A 12,047-nucleotide genomic window follows, 5' to 3' on the forward strand; every position below is an offset into this window, starting at 1 on the left:
GCCGCGACCACAACGGTTACAGAACCAGCCAAGCAAGGGTAACGCCCTAGCAACCTAGCCAAGCTAAAGTCACGCTTTAGCAAGATCTCAACATTTCCCGGTGATGTTGCTCTGCTCGATCTACAATATTGAGTATCGATTGTGTTAACAAGAAGAAACTTCAGCAAAGTCCTCACCACGAGGCACAAAGAATCCCACGACGAGGTTGGTGCTCTCCTCGTCTACAATCGCTTGATAGAAGTCAGGTCAAGGGACACCCCCTACGACCGCACCCGAACGGTGCTGGCACGTCCGCGCAAGAAAAGAGACTGTTAACCAGCTGCAGCAAAATTGGAGCCAAACATTTTGGCACGCCCAGTGGGACTACATCAGAGTCTTTTTGTGTTCACCATCATTGGGATGCCAGAGGAAAATCTTTACCAAAAGAAATTCCTGAAGTCATGGCGACGATAGAAGGCTATGTTCCCATTCCCATTCCGGAGAATGCGAGCATAGAGGAGCGACTTGCTATCTTTCAACAGAACACTGCTTCGTATTATGCGAATTTGAAAAAGGTCCTGGCGGCGCAGCAGAAGAGGATGGATGAACTTTTCCAATCAGCCCAACAAGATCTGTGGCAGACTTGGGAGCAGCTGGCCGACGTGACCCAACCAGCCGAAGAAAACCACCAGCAGTCGATGAATGTCGTTGCGACCCAGCACAAACAGACCTCATCGGAGTTCGCGACCTTGTGCAAAGAAGGTTCCAGCTTGGCTACTCAAGTCAGTTCGCATCAAGACAAATTGGAACATCAAGAAGCTGCTCGCGAAGAGGTCATTTCTGAGACTAACTTGCCTATAGGTGGCAATCAACCTAAGGGTCTCACTGGTGAGTCACAGCCTTACACAGAGGCTGTGCATGGAGAAGGCCAACTTAATTATCAATTAAGTTGTGGCCTACAGAAGCCAATCTGTGGCTTTATTAATCAATTCAACTTGAAGTTCTTCATATATTCTTCAAGGCCAAGCGGTGGCTTTGATATATGTGGAGGGCACATCTACAACCCACGTTGCATGAATGGCCAGAACAATTATTCTAGTGGCCAAGTTGTCCTTCGCAACTGTAAATTTGAGTATCATCAATACAAGTTAACTCTTGTTTATAATTATCCAACAAGTGAAGCTCTTGATGTGGAGAATTCAGACCAGCAAGTGGTCGTCTATAATGGCCAATCTGTGGCTAATCCTGAAGACACCATGTTCTATGACATGGTAGTTGGCGACAAAGCCGATCTTGAAACATCTTCATCTCCAAAAGTGCAATTGAAGATCATGCTTCGTCAACCAACAAAGATACTTGGGGGGCAAGATTACCCCTCTCACGAGCCAAATTCCTCCAAATTCTTCAACGAGAAGTGTCTTTGTTCTTTTCCTATGAGCTCTCACAGGAGGGATTTTTACCCTACAAATTTTGATACATCGGAGCTTGGAATGAAGCATAGATGGCCTCCCCCGTGGTCTTCTAGAGGTTAGCCAAACATAGTGTTGCTAGCTTCTTTCTTTCTTTGCTTTTAATTTTTTGTTAATTTTTCGTTTCTATTTTTCTTTTCATTAAAAAAAAAAAAAAAAAAAAACAGAAGAAGTTGAATTTGGTAAAGGGGTTGTGAATCATAACGGAATAGGTGAAGTCTCTTTTGTTAATATTGGCCTAAACTCCTTATTGGTGCCTAGTTCAGGTCCCTTAAGGTTAAGGGCGGCTTTTATTAACACTTGTTGAACTGTCTTCACACTTATGACCTTTCTCATCTTAGTAAGTATAGCCTATGTGAAATGGTGTCTAGAAAGAGGACAACGTTCATGACAGGTTCTTGAATCCAGAAGTGCGTGCAAATGGGCCTAAACCACTATGTGGGAGTAGCTCATGCCAAAATGGATTCTGCCTCTCTTGTTCGCCCTCCCCCACCTGGCCATTTCAGTAAAGTTGCCCAAAGGATTTGAAAGAAAATTTGTGTCTAGGCGACTATACTTGGGCCGCATGTCTAAACCTTGATTCACATTGTCTTATTGAATTCAACTACTTATAAAAAAAAAAAAATAATAAATAAATAAATAAATAAATAAAATTAAAAAAAAATTAGTGCAATCCATAATTACTGAGGAGTCAAAACACTGAGGGATTAATTTATTAGCCAGTCTCTTCGCATAAGCCTTCGTGGGAAATTCTAGTGTTCCTACACTCGCGAAGCCCATTCATGAAGGCCTGTTTTTGAGGCCTATAATCATTTCTTCGCTATGCCTAGCAACACTAGGGGGCAACACTATACAATACTAAGCCCATTTAGCCTAACAAAAAAAAAAAAAAAAATCATTAATACAACTCTTAAGGGGCAATTCTAAGTGTTCCTACACTCGCAAAGCTACTAAGCCGAGTCAGCGGCTCCAGAAACTTTTTCCAGCTTTGCCCTCGCAGGAAAGGCTGAGCTCAAGGGAAATTTGAGAGCCACCACCGTGACCGCCACCTCCATCGGAAGTAGTCTTCATGTTACCAAAGATGTCCTCACCATGCATGGGGAACAGAGGAAGGGTTTCAATCTCCATGTTCATAGATCCATAACCACCATAGTTCCCCATCTGCCCGTTAAAAGCAATCACACCAGCTGAAGAAGCAGAAGCAGATGCAGAAGATTCTAAGTTAATATACTGATCCTCAGGTTTCCAATTGGTACCATTGTCATCACCAACAAGCCCTGATCTTTGCATGGGCACATGAACATCCGAAGTGGACCTCTTCTTCCGCTTCTCCCGAGCCCTTTGGTTCACGAACCAAAAATAGACGTTCTTGAACTCGATCTTGCCGTACCATTTTAGCTGGAGACAGATCCTCTGAATCTGCTCTATAGTTGGGGACCTAACTCCCTTATTGTAGAAAAGCTCCTTGAGGATTCTTATCTGATCTGTAGTGGGATTCCACCTGTTCCGCCTACAAAGCATGTTAGCACTACTCCCGGCTGCTTTGTTACTTCCTCCATCCTCGGTTGGTTGCTGGGTTTTTGGTTCCATTGGTGAAGGATTGAGAGAATGCGAGAATTGAAGAATGGTGGTGACAAGTAATTAAGAAAGATTGCTGTTAGAAATATTGGAGTTGATGAAATGGTTTTGGGATTGGAGATTGTGGAGGAAGATATAGGCATGCAAATATCCACCCTTGGATGGACGGTCGAAGAGAAGAGTCAAACTGAGTGTCAGTAAAGCGTGATTAAAGTTGCCCTAAATCTCGGAAAAGAATGGATTATTGGCACGAGGGAACCGAACGGTTTTCGAGGAGGTAACTGTTCTTTTCACGAGATTATTTTTCACGACTGTTGTTTTTCAACGAGTGATTAGTGCCTTAAATCTCGGAAAAGAAGGAATTATTGGCGCTAAGAGTTTTGAGTTGGGAGCCAGCAAGTGGATCCAAAAGATACATATTTTCTCAAAACCCTCGCCGCGAGGCTCTTTTTGATGCGGAGCATATTTTAAAAAGTTCATATTATCTTCAATATACAACTATGGGGGCCTATATTTGGGGCCTTGCGAGACACAATTATTGGCTTCTCACGGATATTTGGATATCAGGATAAGAAAATATTATTATATTCATAAAGTGGCTTTGCGGCCAAAAGCAGTACATTCATTACAAAGCCAAAAGTGGCTAGAATACAAAACATGAATCTTCGGATATCTTCTGAATCTTTTCTCAAGTGGAAACAGCTATGGAATCCAACGTCGGGTTGAGCCGCGCCATTATCTCAAAGAGGGGCAGACTTCAGGGAAGGAAAAAGAGGAGTAACGGAGCCCCCGCGCCCCTTTTACATGGAAGCGGTAGAGGAATACAACATAGGCTTGGCCAACACCATTATTCATGAGAAGGGGAGACTCCAGTGAAAGAAAATGGAGCCTCCAAGCCCCCTCAATTGGAAGCAGCTATGGAATCCAACGCCGGGTTGAGCCGCGCCATTATCTCCTGGAGGGGCAGAGAGTGAAGGAACCGAATATCAGCTTGAGTCTCTGCACCCCCTCTAGCCTTGGTAACCACCATTAGCTGGACGTGAAGTACAGGAACAACCATTCTGTAGCTTGAACCCATTCCTTCAAAGAGTCCATCCCTTCTCATCCCTCCAAGATTCTATCAAGAAGAGAAAGGGGGAGAAGGAGGTGAGAACCAAAGCCCCTTCCATCTGGAGGGCACAACACAGGCCGGGTCCAGAAGGAAGGAAACAGAGGAGGAAAGACGAACCTCAATTTGGCTTCCCTCCCTTCCCCGATTTGCTCCAAGTGGGGGATCCTAACAAAAAATGATCTTACATGACCGGAGATCCCACACTCGGAGCCCCCTCGCGTTTCTAAACCAATCTGAAGCCTGGAATTGTTGTTACAGACTCCCAGAAGGACGAAACAAGGGTTTGCCTAAGATTACGCCATGAGGCCTAACCCAGGCTTAAGATTACGCCATAAAGCCTAAAATTTAGAGGCTAAAGGTCATTTCATGAGGGGAAGATTTGTGAAGAAGGAGAAAAAGAAGCAAGGACTGAAAGGCCATTTCTTGAATATTTCAGAAAAATTGTTGTGAGTATTCCCTTCCCGAAATACAACTATTTATAGGGAATTCAGGCAAATCCCCACCCTTGAATGAAGCTCTATTTCAAAACCGATGTCAACTATTTATAGGGATTATTTTTTCACGACCGTTGTTTTTCAACGAGTGATTAATGCCTTAAATCTCGAAAAAGAAGGGATTAACAGCATGTGAGGAGACCGAACGGTTTTCGAGGAGGCCTACAGAGATTGGCCCGCGAATCTCAATCTCAAGCAAAGTTCCTCTATGCGGAGTTCCGCCACAATGGCACCAGCTTCGGCCTGAGTGGCCCATTCTCTGGCACGGGCCAGGTTGCGACCCATTTCTTCAGAAGCAACCAAAGGTTCATCGAGTTGGGCTTCTTTTGCAGCAGTTGCATTCTCAACAGAGAGCTAGCAAACAAGGCAGATACTTGCTGCTATACACATGGCGAAGCTACCACCAAGGAAGAGAAGGATCCTCATTCGCGATCAAAAGTAGTCTCCTTCGCATGGGGGGCACGCTAAAGTTCTGATCTCCTACAACCTACCCAAGTTTCGCCAGATCCATGGGGGGCAATAAAGTTGGCAAAGGAAGCGTCAGTTCATGACAAAGACAATTCAGTAGTGGCATTCAAGCTTTATGGCCTATTTAGAGGCCTATATGGAAACAGTCAAGCCAATACAAGTGGCTTTGGAACAACGACTTTGAAGCAACAACATTATAAGAGTAGTGTTGATTCAAGACCCCTTCAGTCAAGACGAAGACCTTTGACTTCGAGGTCTGGGGGGCAATGTTTGGACCCAAAATGAGCATTTTGACCTGACAAGGCACGTCTTGGAGAAATTGAGCCAATGTCAGTGGCTCAAGCTATATATTGTCAAGAAGTTTGAAATATATATTTAGAGGCTAAATAAAGCCTACTATGGAAGCATGGAAGCATGGAAACATGAAAAGTCAACTTTAGCACATTTTCCTACTTCGGCTAGGAGAAACCGAGCTAAACAAAGAAGGAGGGGCGGCAGACTGACCAAATGAATTTGAAATGAGCTGAAACTCTGCAGATCCATTCTAGACAGCCCAAGGATCATTTATTATGAAGAGTGCCAGAGCTATTTTTGAGTGGAAGGCCTTCAAACAATCAGTCCAATTTTCTACAGAAGCAAAACTGGAAAACTGGACCTGTAAGAGGTCCAGCAGCATTTCCAGCCCAACCGCATGGAATAAAGCTCTGAAAATTTGTCAGGATGATCTACACTCATAGTGGAACATTTTTTATGAAGAAGTCGAAGGCTCATTCTGAAGTCTTGTTGGAGAAATAATTGAAGGAATAAAGGGGCAGAAACTGACCTAAAACCAGCTCAATATTCACATGTTCATGTTCCCTACCCACATGAAGAATGCTTTTCTTCTTTTCCTTGGATATATTTTTCAAGACAATCTCTTTAATAGATCATCATCACTTCCATGTTTCTACACCTTCATGCTTTGCTTTCATTTCATCATTTCTCTATCTTTTCCATATTTTACAAATCACATTCATACTCCACTTTCATTATTTTTCTTCCACTCATCATTTCACTCTTCTTTTTCTTCCCTATATAAACACCTTCTCCTCTCATTCTAATACACACATTCACAGCACAACATCAAAACATCTCTAAGATGATCTAAGTTCTCTCTAGAGCAACCTCTCTAAGAGCAACTCCTCTCCTTCTCTTTCTCTTACCGGTGATCACACTCCTAGAGCAGTGCTGATTCAAGACGGAGCAACGACATTATAAGAGCAGTGCTGATTCAAGACCTCTTCAGTCAAGACGAGGACCTTTGAGTTCGAGGTCTGGGGGGCAATGTTGGGACCCAAAATGAACATTTTGGCCTGACAAGGCATGTGTTGGAGAAATTGAGCCAATGTCAGTGGCTCAAGCTATATATTGTCGACAAGCTCGAAATATATATTTAGAGGCTAAATAAAGCCTACTATGGAAGCATGGAAGCATGAAAAGTTAACTTTAGCACATTTTCCTACTTCGGCTAGGAGAAACCGAGCTAAACAAGGAAGGAGGGGCGGCAGACTAACCAAATGAAATCTAAATGAGCTAAAAATTTCCAGATTAATTCTAGAAAGCCCAAGGATCATTTCTTATGAAGAGTGCCAGAGCTAGATTTGAGTGGAAGGCCTTCAAACAATCAGTCCAATTTTCTACAGAATCAAAACTGGAAAACTGGACCTGTAATAGGTCCAGCAGCATTTCCAGCCCAACCGCATGGAATAAAGCTCTGAAAATTTGTCAGGATGATCTACACTCATAGTGGAACATTTTTTATGAAGAAGTCGAAGGCTCATTCTGAAGGCTTGTTGGAGAAATAATTGAAGGAATAAAGGGGCAGAAACTGACTTAAAACCAGCTCAATATTCACATGTTCATGTTTCCTACCCACATGAAGGAAGCTAGATGCTTTTCTTTTTTTTCCTTGGATATATTTTCCTACTACAATCTCTTTAATAGATCATCATCACTTCCATGTTTTTGCACCTTCATGCCTTGCTTTCATTTCATCATTTCTCTATCTTTTCCATATTTTACAAATCACTTTCATACTCCACTTTCATTATTTTTCTTCCACTCATCATTTCACTCTTCTTTTTCTTCCCTATATAAACACCTTCTCCTCTCATTCTAAGAGACACATTCACAACACAACATCAAAACATCTCTAAGATGATCTAAGTTCTCTCTAGAGCAACCTCTCTAAGAGCAACTCCTCTCCTTCTCTTTCTCTTACCGGTGATCACACTCCTAGTCCTAGTCTTCTCAGAAGCCGACTTTCAGTGCCACCAAACCCTCTGTCAACGTGCTTCGGTCTTAGTCTCCTCGGGAGCCGACGGTAGTGCCGCGACCACAACGGTTACAGAACCAGCCAAGCAAGGGTAACGCCCTAGCAACCCAGCCAAGCTAAAGTCACGCATTAGCAAGATCTCAATATTTCCCGGTGATTTCGCTCTGCTCGATCTGCAATATTGAGTATCGATTGTGTTAACAAGAAGAAACTTCAGCAAAGTCCTCACCACGAGGCACAAAGAATCCCGCGACGAGGTTGGTGCTCTCCTCGTCTACAATCGCTTGAAAGAAGTCTGGTCAAGGGACACCCCCGACGACCGCACCCGACGGTGCTGGCACGCCCGCGCAAGAAAAGAGACTGTTGACCAGCTGCAGCAAAATTCAAAACAAACATTTTGGCACGCCCAGTGGGACAAGGTTAGAATTTTTTTTCTCTTGAAGACATTCAACCACCGGGCTTCAAAACAAACATTTTGGCACGCCCAGTGGGACTACACCAGAGTCTTTTTGTGTTCACCATCATTGGGATGCCAGAGGAAAATCTTTACCAAAAGAAATTCCTAAAGTGAATAGATGGTCAATGTTGCCACCACTGGCGATACTGCCATTAATGATGAGTTTATGCCTATTCCCATCCCAGAGGGGGCAAGCATTGAGGAACAGCTCGCGATCATCATGGCCAACATCGAGAGGCATAAAGAAAAGCAAGCCAGGGACATGGCCAGTTTGATCGCAAAAACAAAGCAGAGGTTTCGCGATTGGGACCAACAAATTGAGCTGAACGCTCGAGAAGCTAGAGAACAATTCTATAAGCCTTTCTTGAGCAGCAACAAACAGACCACTCAACATGCCGCGAACATCACATCTGAGTTCACAACCTTACGCGAGGAAGGTTCCAGCTTGGCTAATTGGCAGCAAGGCAAATTGGGACGTCAAAAACCTGCTCGAGAAGAGGTCATTTCTGAGACTAACTTGCCTATAGCTGGCAATCAACCTAAGGATCTCACTGGTGAGTCACAGCCTTACACATAGGCTGTGCATGGAAAAGGTCATCAACAAGATTGTTCTTCTGACAAGAAAATTGTCTCTGAACAAATATGTGATTTCTCCACTGATCAAGCCAAATACGTGGCCACTGATCAGATGCATGGGGGGCAAGATATGGCCCATGATCATCCCTTTGATCAAAAGAAGCAAGTTCATGATCATTTTAATTGTGACTTTGCGCGCTACTGGACGTCATGGGGAAGGTGATCAAAATCAGGATCAACTTAATTATCAATTAAGTTGTGGCCTACAGAAGCCAATCTGTGGCTTTATTAATCAATTCAACTTGAAGTTCTTCATATATTCTTCAAGGCCAAGCGGTGGCTTTGATATATGTGGAGGGCACATCTACAACACACGTTGCATGAATGGCTAGAACAATTATTCTAGTGGCCAAGTTGTCCTTCGCAACTGTAAATTTGAGTATCATCAATACAAGTTAACTCTTGTTTATAATTATCCAACAAGTGAAGCTCTTGATGTGGAGAATTCAGACCAGCAAGTGGTCGTCTATAATGGCCAATCTGTGGCTAATCCTGAAGACACCATGTTCTATGACATGGTAGTTGGCGACAAAGCCGATCTTGAAACATCTTCATCTCCAAAAGTGCAATTGAAGATCATGCTTCGTCAACCAACAAAGATACTTGGGGGGCAAGATTACCCCTCTCACGAGCCAAATTCCTCCAAATTCTTCAACGAGAAGTGTCTTTGTTCTTTTCCTATGAGCTCTCACAGGAGGGATTTTTACCCTACAAATTTTGATACATCGGAGCTTGGAATGAAGCATAGATGGCCTCCCCCGTGGTCTTCTAGAGGTTAGCCAAACATAGTGTTGCTAGCTTCTTTCTTTCTTTGCTTTTAATTTTTTGTTAATTTTTCGTTTCTATTTTTCTTTTCATTAAAAAAAAAAGAAAAAAAAAAAGAAGAAGTTGAATTTGGTAAAGGGGTTGTGAATCATAACGGAATAGGTGAAGTCTCTTTTGCTAATATTGGCCTAAACTCCTTATTGGTGCCTAGTTCAGGTCCCTTAAGGTTAAGGGCGGCTTTTATTAACACTTGTTGAACTGTCTTCACACTTATGACCTTTCTCATCTTAGTAAGTATAGCCTATGTGAAATGGTGTCTAGAAAGAGGACAACGTTCATGACAGGTTCTTGAATCCAAAAGTGCATGCAAATGGGCCTAAACCACTATGTGGGAGTAGCTCATGCCAAAATGGATTCTGCCTCCGATCTCTTGTTCGCCCTCCCCCATCTGGCCATTTCAGTAAGGTTGCCCAAAGGATTTGAAAGAAAATTTGTGTCTAGACGACTATACTTGGGCCGCATGTCTAAACCTTGATTCACAATGTCTTATTAAAATAAATAAAAAATAAAAAAATAAAAAAATAAAAAAATACAAAAATACAAAAAGAGTTTCAAATTTGTGCGTCGCGGAGGATGCAAAAAATTGTGTTCTTGCCTAATAGTGGCTGGAACTTGCTAATATACTTAAAAGGTCATTGGTATTGGTCTGGGCACATATACAAGAGGCATTTAATATGCCTAGTATGGTATTAGCAGTGGAGGAGGTCAAATCAATATTTTTGCCAATAATTGTGGCGAAAGCTAGGTTGCGAATTGTTGGCAGCGAAGTGGTTTTAATTACAAGGCCTCGCAAAGGATGGTTCGCGAAGGAAGACTGGCGATTAATATATGTATGCTCACTATGTATAATTAAGAGGGAGAGAGGCTACTGTTCAAGTAATTTTAGTCAAGCCAATACAAGTGGCTTTGGAGCAACGACATTATAAGAGCAGTGCTGATTCAAGACCTCTTCAGTCAAGACGAGGACCTTTGACTTCGAGGTCTGGGGGGCAATGTTTGGACCCAAAATAAGCATTTTGGCCTGACAAGGCGTGTCTTGGAGAAATTGAGCCAATGTCAGTGGCTCAAGCTATATATTGTCGACAAGCTCGAAATATATATTTAGAGGCTAAATAAAGCCTACTATGGAAGCATGGAAGCATGAAAAGTTAACTTTAGCACATTTTCCTACTTCGGCTAGGAGAAACCGAGCTAAACAAGGAAGGAGGGGCGGCAGACTAACCAAATGAAATCTAAATGAGCTAAAAATTTCCAGATTAATTCTAGAAAGCCCAAGGATCATTTCTTATGAAGAGTGCCAGAGCTAGATTTGAGTGGAAGGCCTTCAAACAATCAGTCAAATTTTCTACAGAAGCAAAACTGGAAAACTGGACCTGTAAGAGGTCCAGCAGCATTTCCAGCCCAACCGCATGGAATAAAGCTCTGAAAATTTGTCAGGATGATCTACACTCATAGTGGAACATTTTTTATGAAGAAGTCGAAGGCTCATTCTGAAGGCTTGTTGGAGAAATAATTGAAGGAATAAAGGGGCAGAAACTGACCTAAAACCAGCTCAATATTCACATGTTCATGTTTCCTACCCACATGAAGGAAGCTAGATGCTTTTCTTTTTTTTCCTTGGATATATTTTCCTACTACAATCTCTTTAATAGATCATCATCACTTCCATGTTTTTGCACCTTCATGCCTTGCTTTCATTTCATCATTTCTCTATCTTTTCCATATTTTACAAATCACTTTCATATTCCACTTTCATTATTTTTCTTCCACTCATCATTTCACTCTTCTTTTTCTTCCCTATATAAACACCTTCTCCTCTCATTCTAAGAGACACATTCAAAACACAACATCAAAACATCTCTAAGATGATCTAAGTTCTCTCTAGAGCAACCTCTCTAAGAGCAACTCCTCTCCTTCTCTTTCTCTTACCGGTGATCACACTCCTAGTCCTAGTCTTCTCAGAAGCCGACTTTCAGTGCCACCAAACCCTCTGTCAACGTGCTTCGGTCTTAGTCTCCTCGGGAGCTGACGGTAGTGCCGCGACCACAACGGTTACAGAACCAGCCAAGCAAGGGTAACGCCCTAGCAACCCAGCCAAGCTAAAGTCACGCTTTAGCAAGATCTCAACATTTCCCGGTGATGTCGCTCTGCTCGATCTACAATATTGAGTATCGATTGTGTTAACAAGAAGAAACTTCAGCAAAGTCCTCACCACGAGGCACAAAGAATCCCGCGACGAGGTTGGTGCTCTCCTCGTCTACAATCGCTCAACAGAAGTCAGGTCAATGGACACCCTCGACGACCGCACCCGACGGTGCTGGCACGCCCGCGCAAGAAAAGAGACTGTTGACCAGCTGCAGCAAAATTGGAGCCAAACATTTTTTTTTTTTTTTTGTTAGGCTAAATGGGCTTAGTATTGTATAGTGTTGCCCCCCTAGTGTTGATAGGCAAAGCGAAGAAACGATTATGGACCTCAAAAACAGGCCTTCATGAATGGGCTTCGGGAGTGTAGGAACACTAGAATTTCCCACGAAGGCTTATGCGAAGAGACTGGGTAATAAATTAATCCCTCAGTGTTTTGACTCCTCAGTAATTATGGATTGCACTAATTTTTTTTTTAATTTTTATTTATTTATTTATTTATTTATTATTATTTTTTTTTATAAGTAGTTGAATTCAATAAGACAATGTGAATCAAGGTTTAGACATGCGGCCC

This window comes from Rosa rugosa, chromosome 6 (assembly GCF_958449725.1).
Source record: "Rosa rugosa chromosome 6, drRosRugo1.1, whole genome shotgun sequence".
NCBI lineage: Eukaryota > Viridiplantae > Streptophyta > Magnoliopsida > Rosales > Rosaceae > Rosa > Rosa rugosa.